Source organism: Poromitra crassiceps, assembly GCF_964638095.1.
Source record: "Poromitra crassiceps genome assembly, chromosome: 2".
In the NCBI taxonomy this organism is placed as follows: domain Eukaryota; kingdom Metazoa; phylum Chordata; class Actinopteri; order Beryciformes; family Melamphaidae; genus Poromitra; species Poromitra crassiceps.
This window is the reverse complement of record NC_139624.1, coordinates 26,807,534-26,824,832: the sequence shown is the minus strand read 5'-3', so window position 1 is coordinate 26,824,832 and position 17,299 is coordinate 26,807,534.

Genomic DNA, 17,299 nt, shown 5'->3' with positions numbered 1-17,299 from the left:
AAGATGTACGTCTCTGGGTTCACCAGGAAAAAAAAGTGAGCTTTTAGCATGTTCTGTACTCTACTTATAGCCATTTATATACACCCTGTTTTCACCCAAAAGGTCTCCCTGATAAGATAAACAGGAGAAAAGGCAATTTTTGTAAAGGGCACAATCTCAGGCAGAACTCGCTCTCAATTCTTTTATTTTGAACTGTATTGACATCAGACATGTAAATATTATTCGTTATGACACAAATGACAAAAAAATATATATATAAGTGCTTTTTTTTTTACATTCAACAATACAGTTTACTCAGTGTGAGTGAGTGTGCAGACAGACACACAGACAGACAGACAGACAGACAGACACACCGACAGACAGACAGACAGACAGACAGACACACACACACACACACACACACACACACACACACACACAATCCCCCTTTTATCTTCGTTACGTTGTTTCCGGGTCTGAGTACTGCTGGCGTCTGCTGCTGTGACTGCCGCTTCTGCCTTGTTAGCAGGGTGTGTTTATTTTGTTTTGTTCTGGTCCACCCGTCCTCGTCCATGTCTCCCTGTCCTATCCTCCCTGCTATTTGATCGTTCCCGTTTTCCCCTCGGCTATTCAACACGTCCTCACCGCCCTCTGGATTACCCGTCAAACTGATCGATCATTTCCTCATTCCTCCGATGATCAAACACATCTCTGGATTACTTTCTCCCGTTTTCTCCCGGCTGGCACACAGGAAGGCGACCAGCTCGTGCAGCGCGCCGAGGGGCGTTTCAATGGCGTTTCTCCTGTCTGCACAAGGAAGCGTTCATCCGTTTTCTGTTTTTCCTCCTGCTCAATTTCAAAACAACAGCTGCGGTATGTGTTTGTTCACGTGTTGTCGGCTTGCCAGGGACCTGATAACATGTCACAGGCTGGGGAAGTCTTTGAACTACGCGCTGCACTAATAAAAACAAAAACACGTCAAACACGTCATTGGCTGGGAGGGCTATTCCTGATAACACGTCAAAGACGTCTTTGGCCATGAATGAGTTAATGAAGAGCACACCTGGCTCAAAGTTACCTGCTTAATGAAGAGCACACCTGGCTCAAAGTCACCTGCTTAATGAAGAGCACACCTGGCTCAAAGCCATGACCAGACACAATCTTCTGTTTTTGTGAACACAATTTTAAAACCTGCAACAGGGGCAAACAGGCAGACACAATCCAAATGTTGGCAAGATGAAAAAGAGGCAAACAAGTGCCAACAATCAATATGAAATGTACATGTTTGCATGACAAGTTAGCCCTGCAACATTAACCTGAGTCAGCACTGGACAAAGTAATGCAGTAACTTGGAAGTTACTTGGATTAGTAACTGTAATATTATTACTGTTTTGGAAATTGTAATCCGTTACACTACTCGTTAATGGGGAAAAGTAATATATTACATAATTATTACTTGAGTAATTTATTACTGCCCAACACTGGTCGTCAAGCCCGGATTAGCAACTACCTGTATATGGGTGGGGTGAGGGCCCTGGGGCATCAGCTGCCTTGGGGCATCAGCCAAAATCATTCTGCGGCTAATTTGACTGTGTTTCAAGGGCTGTAGCGGGCTGACATGCTAGCTTGTCAGGAAGGGTCCAAAGTTAGACTACATTTTGGCAAGGGAAAACAGGCATGGCCATATTCAAAGGGGTCCCTTGACCTGTCACCTCAAGATATCTGAATAATAATGGGTTCTATGGGTACCCATAAGTCTCCCTTTACAGACATGCCCACTTTATGATAATCCATTTGCTTCTTCCAAAAAAAACATGCAGTTTTTTCCATGCATTATAAATGTTATTTCTGCCTATTTCTATTTGAATATTTCTGCATATAGGACCCCTAAACAATGTTGGAATTGCAGAAATTGAGTGTGACTGGAAGGCTTGTAAATTCAATTAGCCCAATCGTATTCATGTGTGATGATGTTAGTCCCCATCATCTACATTGTGTCTTGTGTCTATCTGGTACGTGTGTGTTGAGGCTCTACTTTAGCAATACACTCATGTAAATCTGTGGTATTTATTGTCATAGTAAATTACCCTTTTTACGTGTAAGGGGGGGGGGGGGGGGGACTTCAAGTCTGGGTCACCCAGGGGCATCATAAGCCACTTTCAGACATGAACTCCGGATCAGGTGAGGGTTGTGTAATAGAAAAATGTATCACATGTTGCTTCCCACTGAGCCTGCCCCGGATGATATGTGAAGTGCACCCTTTCAGTCATGAGGCATGTTGCTTTCACACATGAGTAGCACCTCCACAGAGTTTGTAAAGTACAGAGGGGGCGGGGGCGGGGGAAATTTGGGCATGACCACACAATGGGGAGTTGTGAAAACTGACCACACAGATGTACTTCACTGTCTGAGCATAGCCTTAAGTGAATCGCATTGTCATTCAACAAACTATCACGACATGCAGTCTGAAAACAAGTTGCTAAAAATACATAATCGGCGATAACTGCCTAACGTTCACGGCATATAATCGTTTGCGCATAACGTTAGTAATTAATTAAACAACCCTACAACTCACGCCCAGATGCATCGATTTCCTCGAGTCTCAAGCACTACAAAGAAAACAGGTCTTTGCTATGTTCAGTCCTAAAATGCATCAAACCTACTAGAATTCTACAGAATACAGGAAGCTAGACGTTTTTACCTTCAAAATAAAATAAATGTTGTATTACTTAGTAACAAAAAATCTTAACGGTCGACTCACTACGGGTTAAAATTGACTTTTCGAAGGGAGCAGATATTCTTCCAGTTTATCTCTGTTCTGTATCTTTCGAAACGCACACAAAAAAACATTACACGTGCATTTACTTTATTTAATTGCCATTATTGCGAAGGTTATACCCGGAAGTTTCCGTTTTATACTGCCTGACTTGACACTTCTTGGAATTTAATCTTCACAAACGCTGTGTAAACGTTAAATCAAAGGCATGAACGCAACCACATCCAGATGGCAGATACCCTACCTAGCGATGTCCAATACTGGGAAGCAGGAGACCCTCGCGTCCAAAAATGCTCATTAAATGTGTGTGCTGTGCGAAACTATGCAGAAATAAAATAAGATCAGAGTCATGATCCTTTCAATCCAGCAACATGTAGCCTGTTGGCCGACACACACAGAGCAGGTTTGAGCTTCATTTGGAAAAACTGAAACAGCATGATGTTTTTTTTGCTTGACTATTTATATAATAATAATAATCTGTCACGCTGGCTTTCTGTCTCTGTCCTCATGCACTCACTGAGCTGGCTACTTCACGGAGCTCCTGCCACTAGGGCTCGAGGTACATGTACTGTACCTGCGGATAGGAGGAGGATCGCGGGAGCGCGCATAGCTCACCAAAACGTGTTCGCACATACACCACCATCCGGATGCCCTCTAGATGACTCCCGAATTCCAAGGCATGTCTGAAAGCGGCTATACTGTGTTAATCCGGGCCTGCTGGTCGGGGACCAGCTAAAACTGTTCCGCCAGAATGTCAGCTCATCCACCAAACTCCTCTATGTGGTTGAGGGATGTTGTTCCTGAAGTTGAAGTTGGGGAAAATTACGTTTTCGCTCCGGGGACATCCTGATTTTTTTTTTATCCGATTGGGGTCCGATTATTCAATACTTTGACAAACTGAAGACTCTGTAATAGATTCATCACCGTCCTGCATTCTGTTGTCTCTTTTCATTTCTTTTCATTCCTTTTTCCATACTCTTGAGTTTTGATGATGTAAAGTGTTACTTGACAATCTGTACAGTGCGACTTATTCGCAGTGTTGGGCGAAAGTTAGAGGTAGGAATTGTTCGGGAGGAGGCAGTAGGAAACCACATGCATATTGTGTTCTTCGGCGTGCCTTGAACCCGCCCACAACTCCCATTGAATTCATGCCTGGCAGCTTCAAGCTTTACGCGTCACGCCTTGAAAATAGGACTGAATCCTGAACGATCATTTCAGCGTGGCTTCGGCGTGGCGTGCGGCTGGTGTGAACGGTCTCACCTGTTAATGAGGACCGCAAAATGAAACTGCGTGGCTTCAGCGTAGCTTCAGCGTGGCTTTGGTGTGGCTTTGGCATATGGTGTGAACGGCTAGTCGCTAGTTTAGTTAGGCTAAATTTTGGTCACGGGAAAACTATTTTCAAAGGGGTCGCGTGACCTCTCACCTCAAGATATCTGAATGAAAATGGGTTCTATGGATACCCACAAGTCTCCTCTTTACAGATAGGGTAGTATGAGCATTTTTCAAAAAGACTTGCTTCAAATGACTTCCTTTCTAAAACGTGGGCGGCTGTAAATACACTCCATAAGTTCTGACAATGACTGATATATTTGAGACCAGGACAAGTCTGACAACAAATCAACTCAAAATCAAGCTTTTTTTTTACTGTATCAATTTAGACAATTTAAAAGTTAATGCTTTTACACACCAGGAGCTTTTTTTCTCTGTGCGATTAATTCACATAATTGCTAATTGCTGATAATTGCTGGCTTTAAGTGTTTTATTTGTACAGCTATTGTTTGTTTCTGTTTGTACTTAAAGTGATGTTTTTATGTTTGCGGGCTCTTGGAAGAATGCCCAGTTGGATTATAAGAGATAAAAAAAAAATCTATTCAAATCAAATCAACCTGTGTTGAAATGTGGCAATATTGATTATATACCGATCGGTATAATTATATACGGATATTGATATCGATATCAACACTGATACCTTCCTCACACACAACACAATACCAGGCTGGAGTCCTAGCAAACTGGATTTGAAGGCTGTGTAGCGGCCTGAAGTGCTAACCAGTTGGTTAGTCTGCAGTAACACTTTCTCCTTCTCTCTCTCACGTGCACGCGCGTGCACACACACGTCAACACACGTCAAGCTGGATCATCACAAGCAGCAGACACGGCTAGTATTGGATAACGTTAAACAAGACGTTTAACGTTTCCTCACTTAAAAACTAAAAAAATGTGTCTAATCTCGCTTACAGTTCTGTAGTACCATTAACCACCTTAGCTTACCCATCTCGTTGAGCCCCATTTGTCCTCATTAACGTGGTGCGTCCGTGTCACGCAAGGTCGATTTTCACAGTTTGCAGCTAACACATGTTCTGTACACTCTGTCCCTGCTAACCACTGTACACTCTGTCCCTGCTAACCACTGTACACTCTGTCCCTGCTGACCACTGTACACTCTGTCCCTGCTAACCACTGTACACTCTGTCCCTGCTAACCACTGTACACTCTGTCCCTGCTAACCACTGTACACTCTGTCCCTGCTGGCCACTGTACACTCTGTCCCTGCTGACCACTGTACACTCTGTTCCTGCTAACCACTGTACACTCTGTCCCTGCTAACCACTGTACACTCTGTCCCTGCTGACCACCGTACACTCTGTTCCTGCTAACCACCATACACTCTGTCCCTGCTGACCACTGTACACTCTGTCTCTGCTAACCACTGTACACTCTGTCCCTGCTGACCACTGTACACTCTGTCTCTGCTAACCACTGTACACTCTGTCCCTGCTGACCACTGTACACTCTGTCCCTGCTAACCACTGTACACTCTGTCCCTGCTAACCACTGTACACTCTGTCCCTGCTAACCACTGTACACTCTGTCCCTGCTGGCCACTGTACACTCTGTCCCTGCTGACCACTGTACACTCTGTCCCTGCTAACCACTGTACACTCTGTCCCTGCTAACCACTGTACACTCTGTCTCTGCTAACCACTGTACACTCTGTCCCTGCTGACCACTGTACACTCTGTCTCTGCTAACCACCGTACACTCTGTCCCTGCTGACCACTGTACACTCTGTCCCTGCTAACCACTGTACACTCTGTCCCTGCTGACCACTGTACACTCTGTACACTCTCTGACCATGTACCAACATACTAGTTAGGCTAAATTTTGGTCAGGGGGAAACTATTTTCAAAGGGGTCGCGTGACCTCTCACCTCAAAATATCTGACAGAAAATGGGTTCTATGGATACCCACACGTCTCCTCTTTACAGATAGGGTAGTATGAGCATTTTTCAAAAAGACAGCTTGAAATGGCTTCCTTTCTAAAACGTGGGCGGCTGTAAATACACTCCATAAGTTCTGACAATGACTGATATATTTGAGACCAGGACAAGTCTGACAACAAATCAACTCTTTTTACTGTATCAATTTAGACAATTTAAAAGTCAATGCTTTTACACACCAGGAGCTTTTTTTCTCTGTGCGATTAATTCACATAATTTGCTAATTGCTGATAATTGCTGGCTTTAAGTGTTTTATTTGTACAGCTATTGTTTGTTTCTGTTTGTACTTAAAGTGATGTTTTTATGTTTGCGGACTCTTGGAAGAATGCCCAGTTGGATTATAAGAGATTTAAAACAAATCTATTCAAATCAAATCAACCTGTGTTGAAATGTGTCAATATTGATTATACCGATCGGTATAATTATATACGGATATTGATATCGATATCAACACTGATACCTTCCTCACACACAACACAATACCAGGCTGGAGTCCCAGCAAACTCGATTTTGTTTTTACGATATAATTTTTTTCTGACGATACGCATATCGTGACGTTTCAATATCGCGATATATCGTGCGACGAAATATCGTGACCCCCCTACTGCTAACCACTGTACACTCTGTCCCTGCTGACCACTGTACACTCTGTCCCTGCTGACCACTGTACACTCTGTCCCTGCTGACCACTGTACACTCTGTCCCTGCTGACCACTGTACACTCTGTCCCTGCTGACCACTGTACACTCTGTCCCTGCTAACCACTGTACACTCTGTCCCTGCTAACCACTGTACACTCTGTCCCTGCTAACCACCGTACACTCTGTCCCTGCTGACCACTGTACACTCTGTCCCTGCTAACCACTGTACACTCTGTCCCTGCTAACCACTGTACACTTTGTCCCTGCTAACCACTGTACACTCTGTCCCTGCTAACCACTGTACACTCTGTCCCTGCTGGCCACTGTACACTCTGTCCCTGCTAACCACTGTACACTCTGTCCCTGCTAACCACTGTACACTTTGTCCCTGCTAACCACTGTACACTCTGTCCCTGCTAACCACTGTACACTCTGTCCCTGCTGGCCACTGTACACTCTGTCCCTGCTGGCCACTGTACACTTTGTCCCTGCTAACCACTGTACACTCTGTCCCTGCTAACCACTGTACACTCTGTCCCTGCTGACCACTGTACACTCTGTCCCTGCTGACCACTGTACACTCTGTACACTCTCTGACCATGTACCAACATACTTGTCATTTACTTTGTGACAAATTACAAACTTGTTTCCAATCTATTAAGTTAGTGAGCAAGTTTCAAATGTACACACAAATCCTGATTCTGTACATGAAATAGCATTGATGCGGAGGGTGGCATGTTTACATTTCAATTGTACACAATGTTTCCATGGTTTTGTCTCCTTACTCCTCTGGACTATAAATTTCCAACCCTGATAAATCATAAATAAATAAATAAATCATGACTCATTATCTTACAGTTTACAGATATTTCCCCCCAGTGAAAGTCACATATCGCTCATCTCCCTGCACTAAATATGCTATTCTCTGTTAATGAGCTCTGTCCCATATCTTGCTCTGTTATGCCAAATGCATCCCCGGTCCTCTCCGGCGCTGTCCAGAGCGCTACGTGCACTAATTGGCAGCTTTCCTGCCATGACGGCGATCATGCAAATGTACCGGTGCTTACCAATAGTTGGGCCCATCAAAACATTACGACGGCCATTACCCGGAGCCGGGGCCGGCATAACGAACATATGCTCCCCCCCCCAACAACCTCCTCCCCTCCCCATTCCTAAACTCTTATTTATGTGTTTAATTTAATGTGCGAGGGAAGAATTTCCTAAATTAAATTTGGTTTTCGTTGATGCCTCCGGAGAGTGGTGGCGTTATAATAACATGGTAATTTTTTACACGTCTTTATGAGAAATGAGAAAATTAATTCTTTCTGACAAGCTGTAATTATTGGGCTTGGAACAGTTGCAGCTGAACAGTTTGGGCTGCGGTAGCCTGGCACTGAGCTGAAAGTGGGCGAGAGAGGATGGGAGAGAGAGAGAGAGAGAGGTTTAGTAGTCCAGCCAGAATTGCACACACTCACAAACACAAAGGACAGAAAAAGAATGAGAAGCGAAAAGGCAAAAGTGATGGAGAAGGGAAGCGAGGAGGAGAGAGAGAGGCAAGGTGACGAGAGATGAGGAGAGGAGGATGGGGAGGAGAGAAAGGCTGACTAGGGGTGAGGGGAGGGGAGGGTAGGAGAGGAGAGGAGAGGAGAGGAGAGGAGAGGAAGGTTGACTAGGGGTGAGAGGGGAGGAGAGGAAGGTTCACTAGGGGTGAGAGGGGAGGAGAGGAAGGTTCACTAGGGGTGAGGAGAGGAGAGGGGAGGAGAGGAAGTTGACTAGGGGTGAGGAGAGGAAGGTTGACTAGGGGTGAGGAGAGGAGAGGGGAGGAGAGGAAGTTGACTAGGGGTGAGGAGAGGAAGGTTGACTAGGGGAGAGGAGAGGGGAGGAGAGGAAGTTGACTAGGGGTGAGAGGGGAGGAGAGGAAGGTTCACTAGGGGTGAGAGGGGAGGAGAGGAAGGTTGACTAGGGGTGAGGAGAGGAGAGGGGAGGAGAGGAAGTTGACTAGGGGTGAGGAGAGGAAGGTTGACTAGGGGTGAGGAGAGGAGAGGGGAGGAGAGGAAGGTTGACTAGGGGTGAGGAGAGGAGAGGGGAGGAGAGGAAGTTGACTAGGGGTGAGGAGAGGAGAGGGGACGAGAGGAAGTTGACTAGGGGTGAGGAGAGGAGAGGGGACGAGAGGAAGTTGACTAGGGGTGAGGAGAGGAGAGGGGACGAGAGGAAGTTGACTAGGGGTGAGGAGAGGGGAGGGGAGGAGAGGAAGTTGACTAGGGGTGAGGAGAGGAGAGGGGAGGAGAGGAAGTTGACTAGGGGTGAGGAGAGGAAGGTTGACTAGGGGTGAGGAGAGGAGAGGGGAGGAGAGGAAGTTGACTAGGGGTGAGGAGAGGAAGGTTGACTAGGGGTGAGGAGAGGGGAGGAGAGGAACTTTGACTAGGGGTGAGGAGAGGAGAGGAAGTTTGACTAGGGGTGAGGGGAGGAGAGGAAAGTTGACTAGGGGCAGTGGTGTATAAAGTACTCGAAATCCATACTTGAGTAAAAGTATAGATACTTTACCAGAAAATTACTTGGGTAAAAGTCAAAGTCACCCATTAAAATATTACTTGAATAAAAGTCTTAAAGTAGCTAATATTTTCTGTATTTAAGTATCAAAAGTATTTTTTTAATATTAAATGTACTTAACACATTCACTGCCAACAACGTATGAACACGTTTTCAGAATCCAGCTGTTCCCTGCCAACAACGTGTTTACACGTTTTTGGCATCGATTTTTTTTTTTTGACGGTGGGTTGTGCATCTAAGCCTTTTACATCTCTTATATAATTATTGGAGCCACCGAACGTTTACAACCCATTCCACCGACCCACTAAGTGGCAACAGTGCTCTCCTGGCTAGAGAAAGGAAAGCATTTTTTTAACTTGTCAAGCCATTCTCAGCCCAGCCATTCTCCTTTTCGCGCTGATTGCTGGCGATGCGGGATTGCAAATTTACATAATAGATTCAGCCGATCTACTATGATCGGGTGATAGATTACAGGTGGAGGAACACACTTTGAAACACGCAGCATAAATATGACCAGAATCGCAAAAGCTTCTCTCAACCAAAACTCCAAACGAGCGAGTCCATCCCGACTTCCTCAAACAGCGGCCCAGACATGCAGGCACAGGAGAGCAGCAAAGCACTGACTGGTGACAAGCTTGTACGCCCACGGAGGGCGGAGTTGAAGCAACTCGAGAGGGAGGGAGAGAGAGAGAGAGAGAGAGAGAGAGAGAGAGAGAGAGGGAGGGAGAGCGAGAGGGAGGGAGAGAGAGAGAGAGAGCGAGAGGGGGAGGGAGAGAGAGAGAGAGAGAGCCAAAAATGAATGGTTAAAGTGACCGTTCCATCCAATTTCACAAAAAGCCGTTTATCTCTGAATATTCTTTTTCACGCTAAAACCATGCTGTATTCAACTGCTAATGCTTACATAACTACTAACTCTACAAACTAACTCTTTTAGACAGAGAAAGTACACATTCTATTAGTACTTTTGAGATATTGTATGTTCACAAACTCCAAGCTGAAACGAATCCTCGGCTCTTATAAAATGAGCCATAATCCTCAAAAAACGGCTTGGCAGAAGCTACCTACAGCAAAAAAAAACGTCTGGCAGTCAATGTGTTAAAAGTATTGAAAGTAAAAGTACAAGTAAATCCTGTTTATAAGAAAGCAAGCGGTCTGGATTTTCAGAATGTTGAGCTTTATTGTGAGTTTTCTTACATATTTACCTTATAGTCTCTCATTTGAACTGACTGCAGCTTTTGGCACAAGTGCCTGCTTTAGGCTATCATGGCGATGAGATATCTTCATGTCAATGGGAAATATATTTAAGCAATATATCACGAGAGCAAGTGTGTTGTGGTGAATATATCCCGCTGATAAACTGTTATCCCACGAGGCCGCAGGCCGAGTGGGATAACAGTTTATCAGCGGGATATATTCCACAACACACGCTGCTCGAGTGCTATATTGCTTTTATAAAACGGTTTCCAAGTATGATAATATAATAATAATAATAATACTATAAGTCCGACTCCGACTGGCATGTCATTCTGATAGAGTCAGTTGAAACACTACTGTAAGGCGGGACCGCAAGAACATGCCGGTGATTTGATTGGATCGTTCTGGAGACTGAAGTTGACATTGGCCAATCCTGGCGCTTGCTGAGTAGCTGAGATTTTTCTGGAAACCCCGACAGGCAGCTCGAGCCGCAGCGCTGCATTCTCAGCGCTTGTTGAGAAGCTGAATGCTCTCTGCAAAGCTGACACCAACTAACGTTACGGGGTTAAATGCGGAGTTAAATGCGGGGTTAACAGCCTTTCTTTTGCAAAGAAGACATTAGCCCGCATCTATTCTTGAACAAAACATCATTTTCTGCGAAGTATTAGTAAAGTTATAAGCGAAGATCGATTCACAAGGATCTGACAGCTGTCTCCGCCATTTTTTTTTCCTACGTTGTCATTTGAGGTAAGCCTTATTATTACTCTCTTAGTAAGAGAGTTGCCATGGCAACCAATAACCCATGGCCATGGGTTATTGAACTCGGTTACTGGAATTATACAATGGCTGTGAACCAATCAGATTGCTTGATTTGAGAGAGCCGTTTTATAAAATAATAATAATCATCATCATCATAATCACATAGATCATGGACATCTCCTCCATATAGCTACTATGCCTGGATATTGTCACGGCCAGATAAACAGTTAATCAATGTAATCACTCAATAGAAATTGAAACTGACCTTACCTTTCTGAAACACGGCAGTATTGGGCTGTGTCAAAACAGCGACAGTTACACCAGATAGCAACGGAAATACCATGATTTACTTTCAGAATAAAATGCTTCTCACCTTTGGAGAAACAAATAAAGCATTTAGGATTTTATTTTGAAATCAGTAAGCGGAAGACGTATACTTTTACGTTCTGGCTGCGTGGACGCTTGACCAATTTGAAGCTTACCCCAAGAGACGCTGGGTTTCTTGTTTTCTGGTGGCATATTCCGTCATTTTGGGTCAATTGGACACAATGTAAAGACAATTTAAAGTAATTAACCGTCGGATTTCAGCCTGTGGGAACTTTTAACATGGATGAAAAGACTTGGGAAGTGCTGATGGTAAGCGATTGCCAAACACAACTTGCAACACAGAAGCACTGATTCGCTAGCCAGGCTACTGATTCGCCACAACACAAGCTGTTTGTTTATTTTATAGTAACAAGTAGTAAAATGTAGTGGAGTAAAAGTAAAAGTTGAAAGAAAAATAAATACTCAAGTAAAGTACAGATACTCAAAAAAGATACTTAAGTACAGTAACAAAGTATTTGTACTTTGTTACTTTACACCACTGACTAGGGGTGTGGGGAGGAGAGGAAGGTTGACTAGAGGGTGAGGAGAGGAAGGTTGACAAGGGGTGAGGAGAGAAGAAGAGAGGAAGTTTGACTAGGGGTGAGGAGAGGGGAGGAGAGGAAGTTTGACTAGGGGTGAGGAGAGAAGAGGAGAGGAAGGTTGACTAGGGGTGAGGAGAGGGGAGGAGAGGAAGGTTGACTAGAGTGAAGAGAGGAAGGCTGACTAGGGGTGAGGAGAGGGGAGGAGAGGAAGGTTGACTAGGGGTGAGAGAGGGGAGGAGAGGAAGGTTGACTAGAGGTGAAGAGAGGAAGGTTGACTAGGGGTGAGAGAGGGGAGGAGAGGAAGGTTGACTAGAGGTGAAGAGAGGAAGGTTGACTAGGGGTGAGGAGAGGGGAGGAGAGGAAGGTTGACTAGAGGTGAAGAGAGGAAGGCTGACTAGGGGTGAGGAGAGGGGAGGAGAGGAAGGTTGACTAGGGGTGAGAGAGGGGAGGAGAGGAAGGTTGACTAGAGGTGAAGAGAGGAAGGTTGACTAGGGGTGAGAGAGGGGAGGAGAGGAAGGTTGACTAGAGGTGAAGAGAGGAAGGTTGACTAGGAGTGAGGGGAGGAGAGGAAGGTTGACTAGAGGTGAAGAGAGGAAGGCTGACTAGGGGTGGACTAGGGGTGAGAGAGGGGAGGAGAGGAAGGTTGACTAGGGGTGAGGAGAGGGGAGGAGAGGAAGGTTGACTAGGGGAGAGGAGAATAGAGGCAAAAAGTGTAGAAGAGAGGAGATTAAGGATGTTCATATTAACACATTGAGTGCCACAGCGCTTCAGTAAAATTGTCTGGAGCCTGTGCCAGGTTCACTTCCATTCAGTTGAAAACAGCTATATAATTTTTTCTATTAGGGCTATATTGAGAGGGCTGGACTCTAATGAAACATTGGACACTCCTGCTTCTCTCAAAGAAGAAATTTTGTTTCTAGACAGTTCCATTATGAAATGACAGCCTGTGAAGGAAGAGCACTTTCAAGGGTTTTCTGCTGGGTTTTTTTACTTTTCGAGATAAACACACTTTTATGTAAACAAAGGTAACAGAATGAATTCTGCTTCAAGTGTGATAAAATGCTATACCTAAATGAAAGGTTGGAATGTCTACTTTACCTTGGGGGAAAAAGTATGTAAAAAGAATGTTTCATTTATTTTTTACAAATATTTAAAACACAGCTTAGTCCAACTTCAAGACGCTGCTTTTTATGGCATCAAGGTGTATGTTGCAGGCCATCTCTCCATAAAGAAACATGATATCAACTTCTTTTTTTTTGATGATGAAAGTACACTTCCTAAGCTTTCATTTGGTGTGTAACAATCAAATATTCCACCACAACATTTCATGCAGTCTATTCTTTTCTTCAAAAAAACCTTCAAAGTAGTTTCCAAATAAAACACATTTTTATGCATAGTATTTTCATAATAGCCCACAGAATGAATTCTGCTTGATAAAATGCTATACCTAAATGAAAGGTTGGAATGTCTACTTTACCTTGGGGGAAAAAGTATGTAAAAAGAATGTTTCATTTATTTTTTACAAATATTTGAACACAGCTTAGTCCAACTTCAAGACGCTGCTTTTTATGGCATCAAGGTGTATGTTGCAGGCCATCTCTCCATAAAGAAACATGATATCAGCTTTCATTTGGTGTGTAACAATCAAATATTCCACCACAACATTTCATGCAGTGTATTCTTTTCTTCAAAAAAACCTTCAAAGTAGTTTCCAAATAAAACACATTTTTATGCATAGTATTTTCATAATAGCCCACAGAATGAATTCTGCTTAGAGTTGAACAAAATGCAATACCTCAAACGAAAGGTTGGCAACTCAACTCAAGTCAATAACAAAAAGTATGTGAAAAGAATCTTCCATTTATTTTCTACAAATATTTGATTACAGTTTTTTTTTTCTTTTTTTTTTCAAAAGAACCAACACATTTTATGAAAAAAAGGCATACACATGACTGATGCTATTACTGTGTTACAACTGCTACTATTCTTGTTACAGTAATGACACTGCTATTGGACGGCTTGACAACAGTCAGACAGCAGGCAGTTTGTGTTTGGAGGTAACGTTACTGTAGTCTTGAAGGACTGAATCCCACTACAGCTTTCTCTCCAGTGTCTCTACTTTTCAACTGTCAAAGCAAATAAACATACTAAAGCTTGATGGACTGCCCACACACTCGTTGACACTAACTAAACTAAACTAAACACTGCATCACTGGCTGAAGCGGGGGTGGGGGGGTGGGGGGGTGGGGGGGGGGTGGGGTGGGTCGGAGGAAAGTATCACTGTGAGTGATACTCGAAGTAGCACGGGTACAGGCAGAGAGGTACGTGGTCACAGCTTGGGCAAACATACTTGGTCTCTTTTCGGAGTCCCTTGGATGCGCAGTGAGCACATTTGCGATACATTGTTTTTGTTTTGGTGGCTGGGTCTGCCACTGGCAGTGGCACATGCCCCGCGAAGTCCACATCCAGCCTCGCTGAAGTGGACCTTTTGCGTGGGTGGACTGGTGTTCTTCCTGGAAGAGGAGGTTGGGGAGGGGCTGGAGGAGGAGGGGGATGTGTGGTCCAGGATTTGACCACAGACAGTATGAAGTCTTTCAGGGTTCTGCAGCTGGTCGTTGGGTTGCGTGCCCTGTACACAATGAACGCATTGCTCATTGCGATCTGCATCAAGTACATTACAAACTTGGAGCTCCATTTTGCAGTCTTCCTGATGAATGGGTAATATGAGATCTTCTGGTCCAGGCGATCCACACCACTCATGTACTGGTTGTACTCGATCACGCATGCTGGCTTCCTCTGGGGGACTCTCTCGCTGTTTCCTTTTTGTCTCACCTCCACAGTTGTCATGTCATCCTGGTGAAACGTAGAAATCATCCGGACGATGCGTTTGTCTCGCCATGCCAGGACCATCACTGTGTCATTGTGACGAGCGCGTTGTTCACCTACTGCCAGGTCAGACGTGGTTACCTCGCGGATGGACGGCGGTTCTCCCCTGTTCACACGGAGTGTGCCAGCTGAGTGGATCTGGAGGCCGAGGAGAAGACGACACATTGACTCGCTGTTGTAGAAGTTGTCCATCCACAAGCGATATCCAAAACCCTCAAGGCCGGCAATCAGGAAGCGCACGGTGTCCTGCAGGGTACTGTGAGTTCCACAGTATGGCTTCATGGCGTAGCAGTAACCATTGGCTGAATCGCACAGAATGTAGCTCTTGATTCCGTACTTGGTGGGTTTGGCAGGATTGTATACACGGAAACGTAATCGTCCTCGAAAGTGCAGCATCCCTTCATCCACCGAGATGTTTTGTGACGGCTGGTACAGCTCCTTGAATTTGGAGAGGAGCAGATCAAGGACAAGACGAACCTTGTGGAGCCGGTCGCTGCCATCAACCTCCCGATTGTCGCTGAAGTGGAGAAACCGCCAAATGAGCTGGAACCTGTTGCGTGGCATTGTGCTCCCGAAGTATGGTGTTTCAAGCGCCACATCAACAGACCAATACTCTGCCCAACTCGGCTTCTTGACGATGCCAGTAAGGAAAAGCAATCCCAGAAACCGCTTCAGCTCCACCAGGGTCAGCGGTTGCCAGGCGTTTACCCTGGAGTATGGCAGACACAGCTCATCTACGACAGCGATGCACTGTTCCGCGTACTTGTTGGTCTGATCAACAATGAGCAACAGCAGCTCGTCGCAGAGGAACAGTTCCACAAAGTCGACAGGCTTGTCGGACTGGAGAGATGCTGCCGCACTGGGACCTGGCACTGCGGTGAATGGCAGCGCTTTGGGGCGCCAGTCAGCCATATCCCGCCAGCTCGGAGGATCCAGGGAGGGACGAGACTTGCCCGCTAAAACAATGAAATAAAAGGTTTTTCTTCAGACAATTGTGATATGTAAACAAGCTGTCTTTTTGACAAAATCCAATAATCTTCTCACCTCTTTTGCTTGAAGATGCCGGCAGATGCTGATCTTCCTCCTCCTCCTCCTCCTCCTCCTCCTCCTCCGACTCTTCTGTATAGTAAAAGTGAGTTTATAAAAATATATTGACATTTCTTGAAGGAAAAAAGTTTGTTTTCAATATCAGATGAATAATTGTAATTCTAAAATGGCCTTCATCTCACCGTCATCACTGGAGGTCAAGCGCGCACGACGTGTGACGCTGGGGGGACGTGTGACGTCGTCGTCATCTTCCTCCGAGCTGTGCTCCAACTCTGAAATTGAATATTTTACATGGTATTATTAGTATGCTAACTAATTGCAGGATCGTTATTCTTACCAAGCTTTGTGTTGACGAAAATAAATTGATGAATAATAAAAGGTGTGTGGGTGTGTGTTTATTTTATTTTTTACATTTCTACCTCCTCTATTTTTCTCCTGCTTCTTTTTATTATTAGACATTACATTACATTACGGCATTTGGCAGACGCTTTTATTCAAATCGACTTACAATATCAGAACTTACAATATCACATTTTTGTCAACAATCGAGAAGTCATCTATGCATACAATCGTCTGGCATTTACAGCTTTAGTAGTAATAGTTTCCTGTAAAGGATCCATAAAGTAGGCTATCTGTAGGTTCTAACCTCTGGAAGCCGCCTCGTCCAAGAATGTTCGCCTCTTAGGTCCAGGGCCAGGGGGCTGCCATTCCTCATCTCTGGCGTCGTCAGGAGATGATGAAGCTGTCTCCTCGGGCTCATCGGTGTCCGTTTCCGGGAGATCTCTCTCCCGAACAGCACGGCTGAGAGCCTGTTCCAGTGTGAGCTGCCCAGGCCCTGGGCGCGGCCCACCACGTTTACGCTTGGCCTTGGGCATGACAGCTAAACTAACTAACGCTAGTCTAACTGTACACTAACTAAATCTAAGACTAACGCTAGTCTAACGCTAGTCTAACACTAACGCTAGCTAACAACGCTAACAAAACAGACACACAAGACAGACAGACAGACAGAGACACACAGACACTTTTTTTTTTTTTTTTTTTTTTTTTACACAGATCCTATCTACCTAACGCTAAATGCTAAATGCTAAAGCTAACACAGGCACACTCGCTAACACACACTCACACACACCCGACACAACCCACCCACGCACTCACCTCACACCAAGCACTCGAATCCACTCACTACACAATCTCACAAACTAATCTACTAATCGCTATGCTACTAAATTCTACTAAATGCTACTAAATGCTATAAATCTATTCTCTGATACTGCT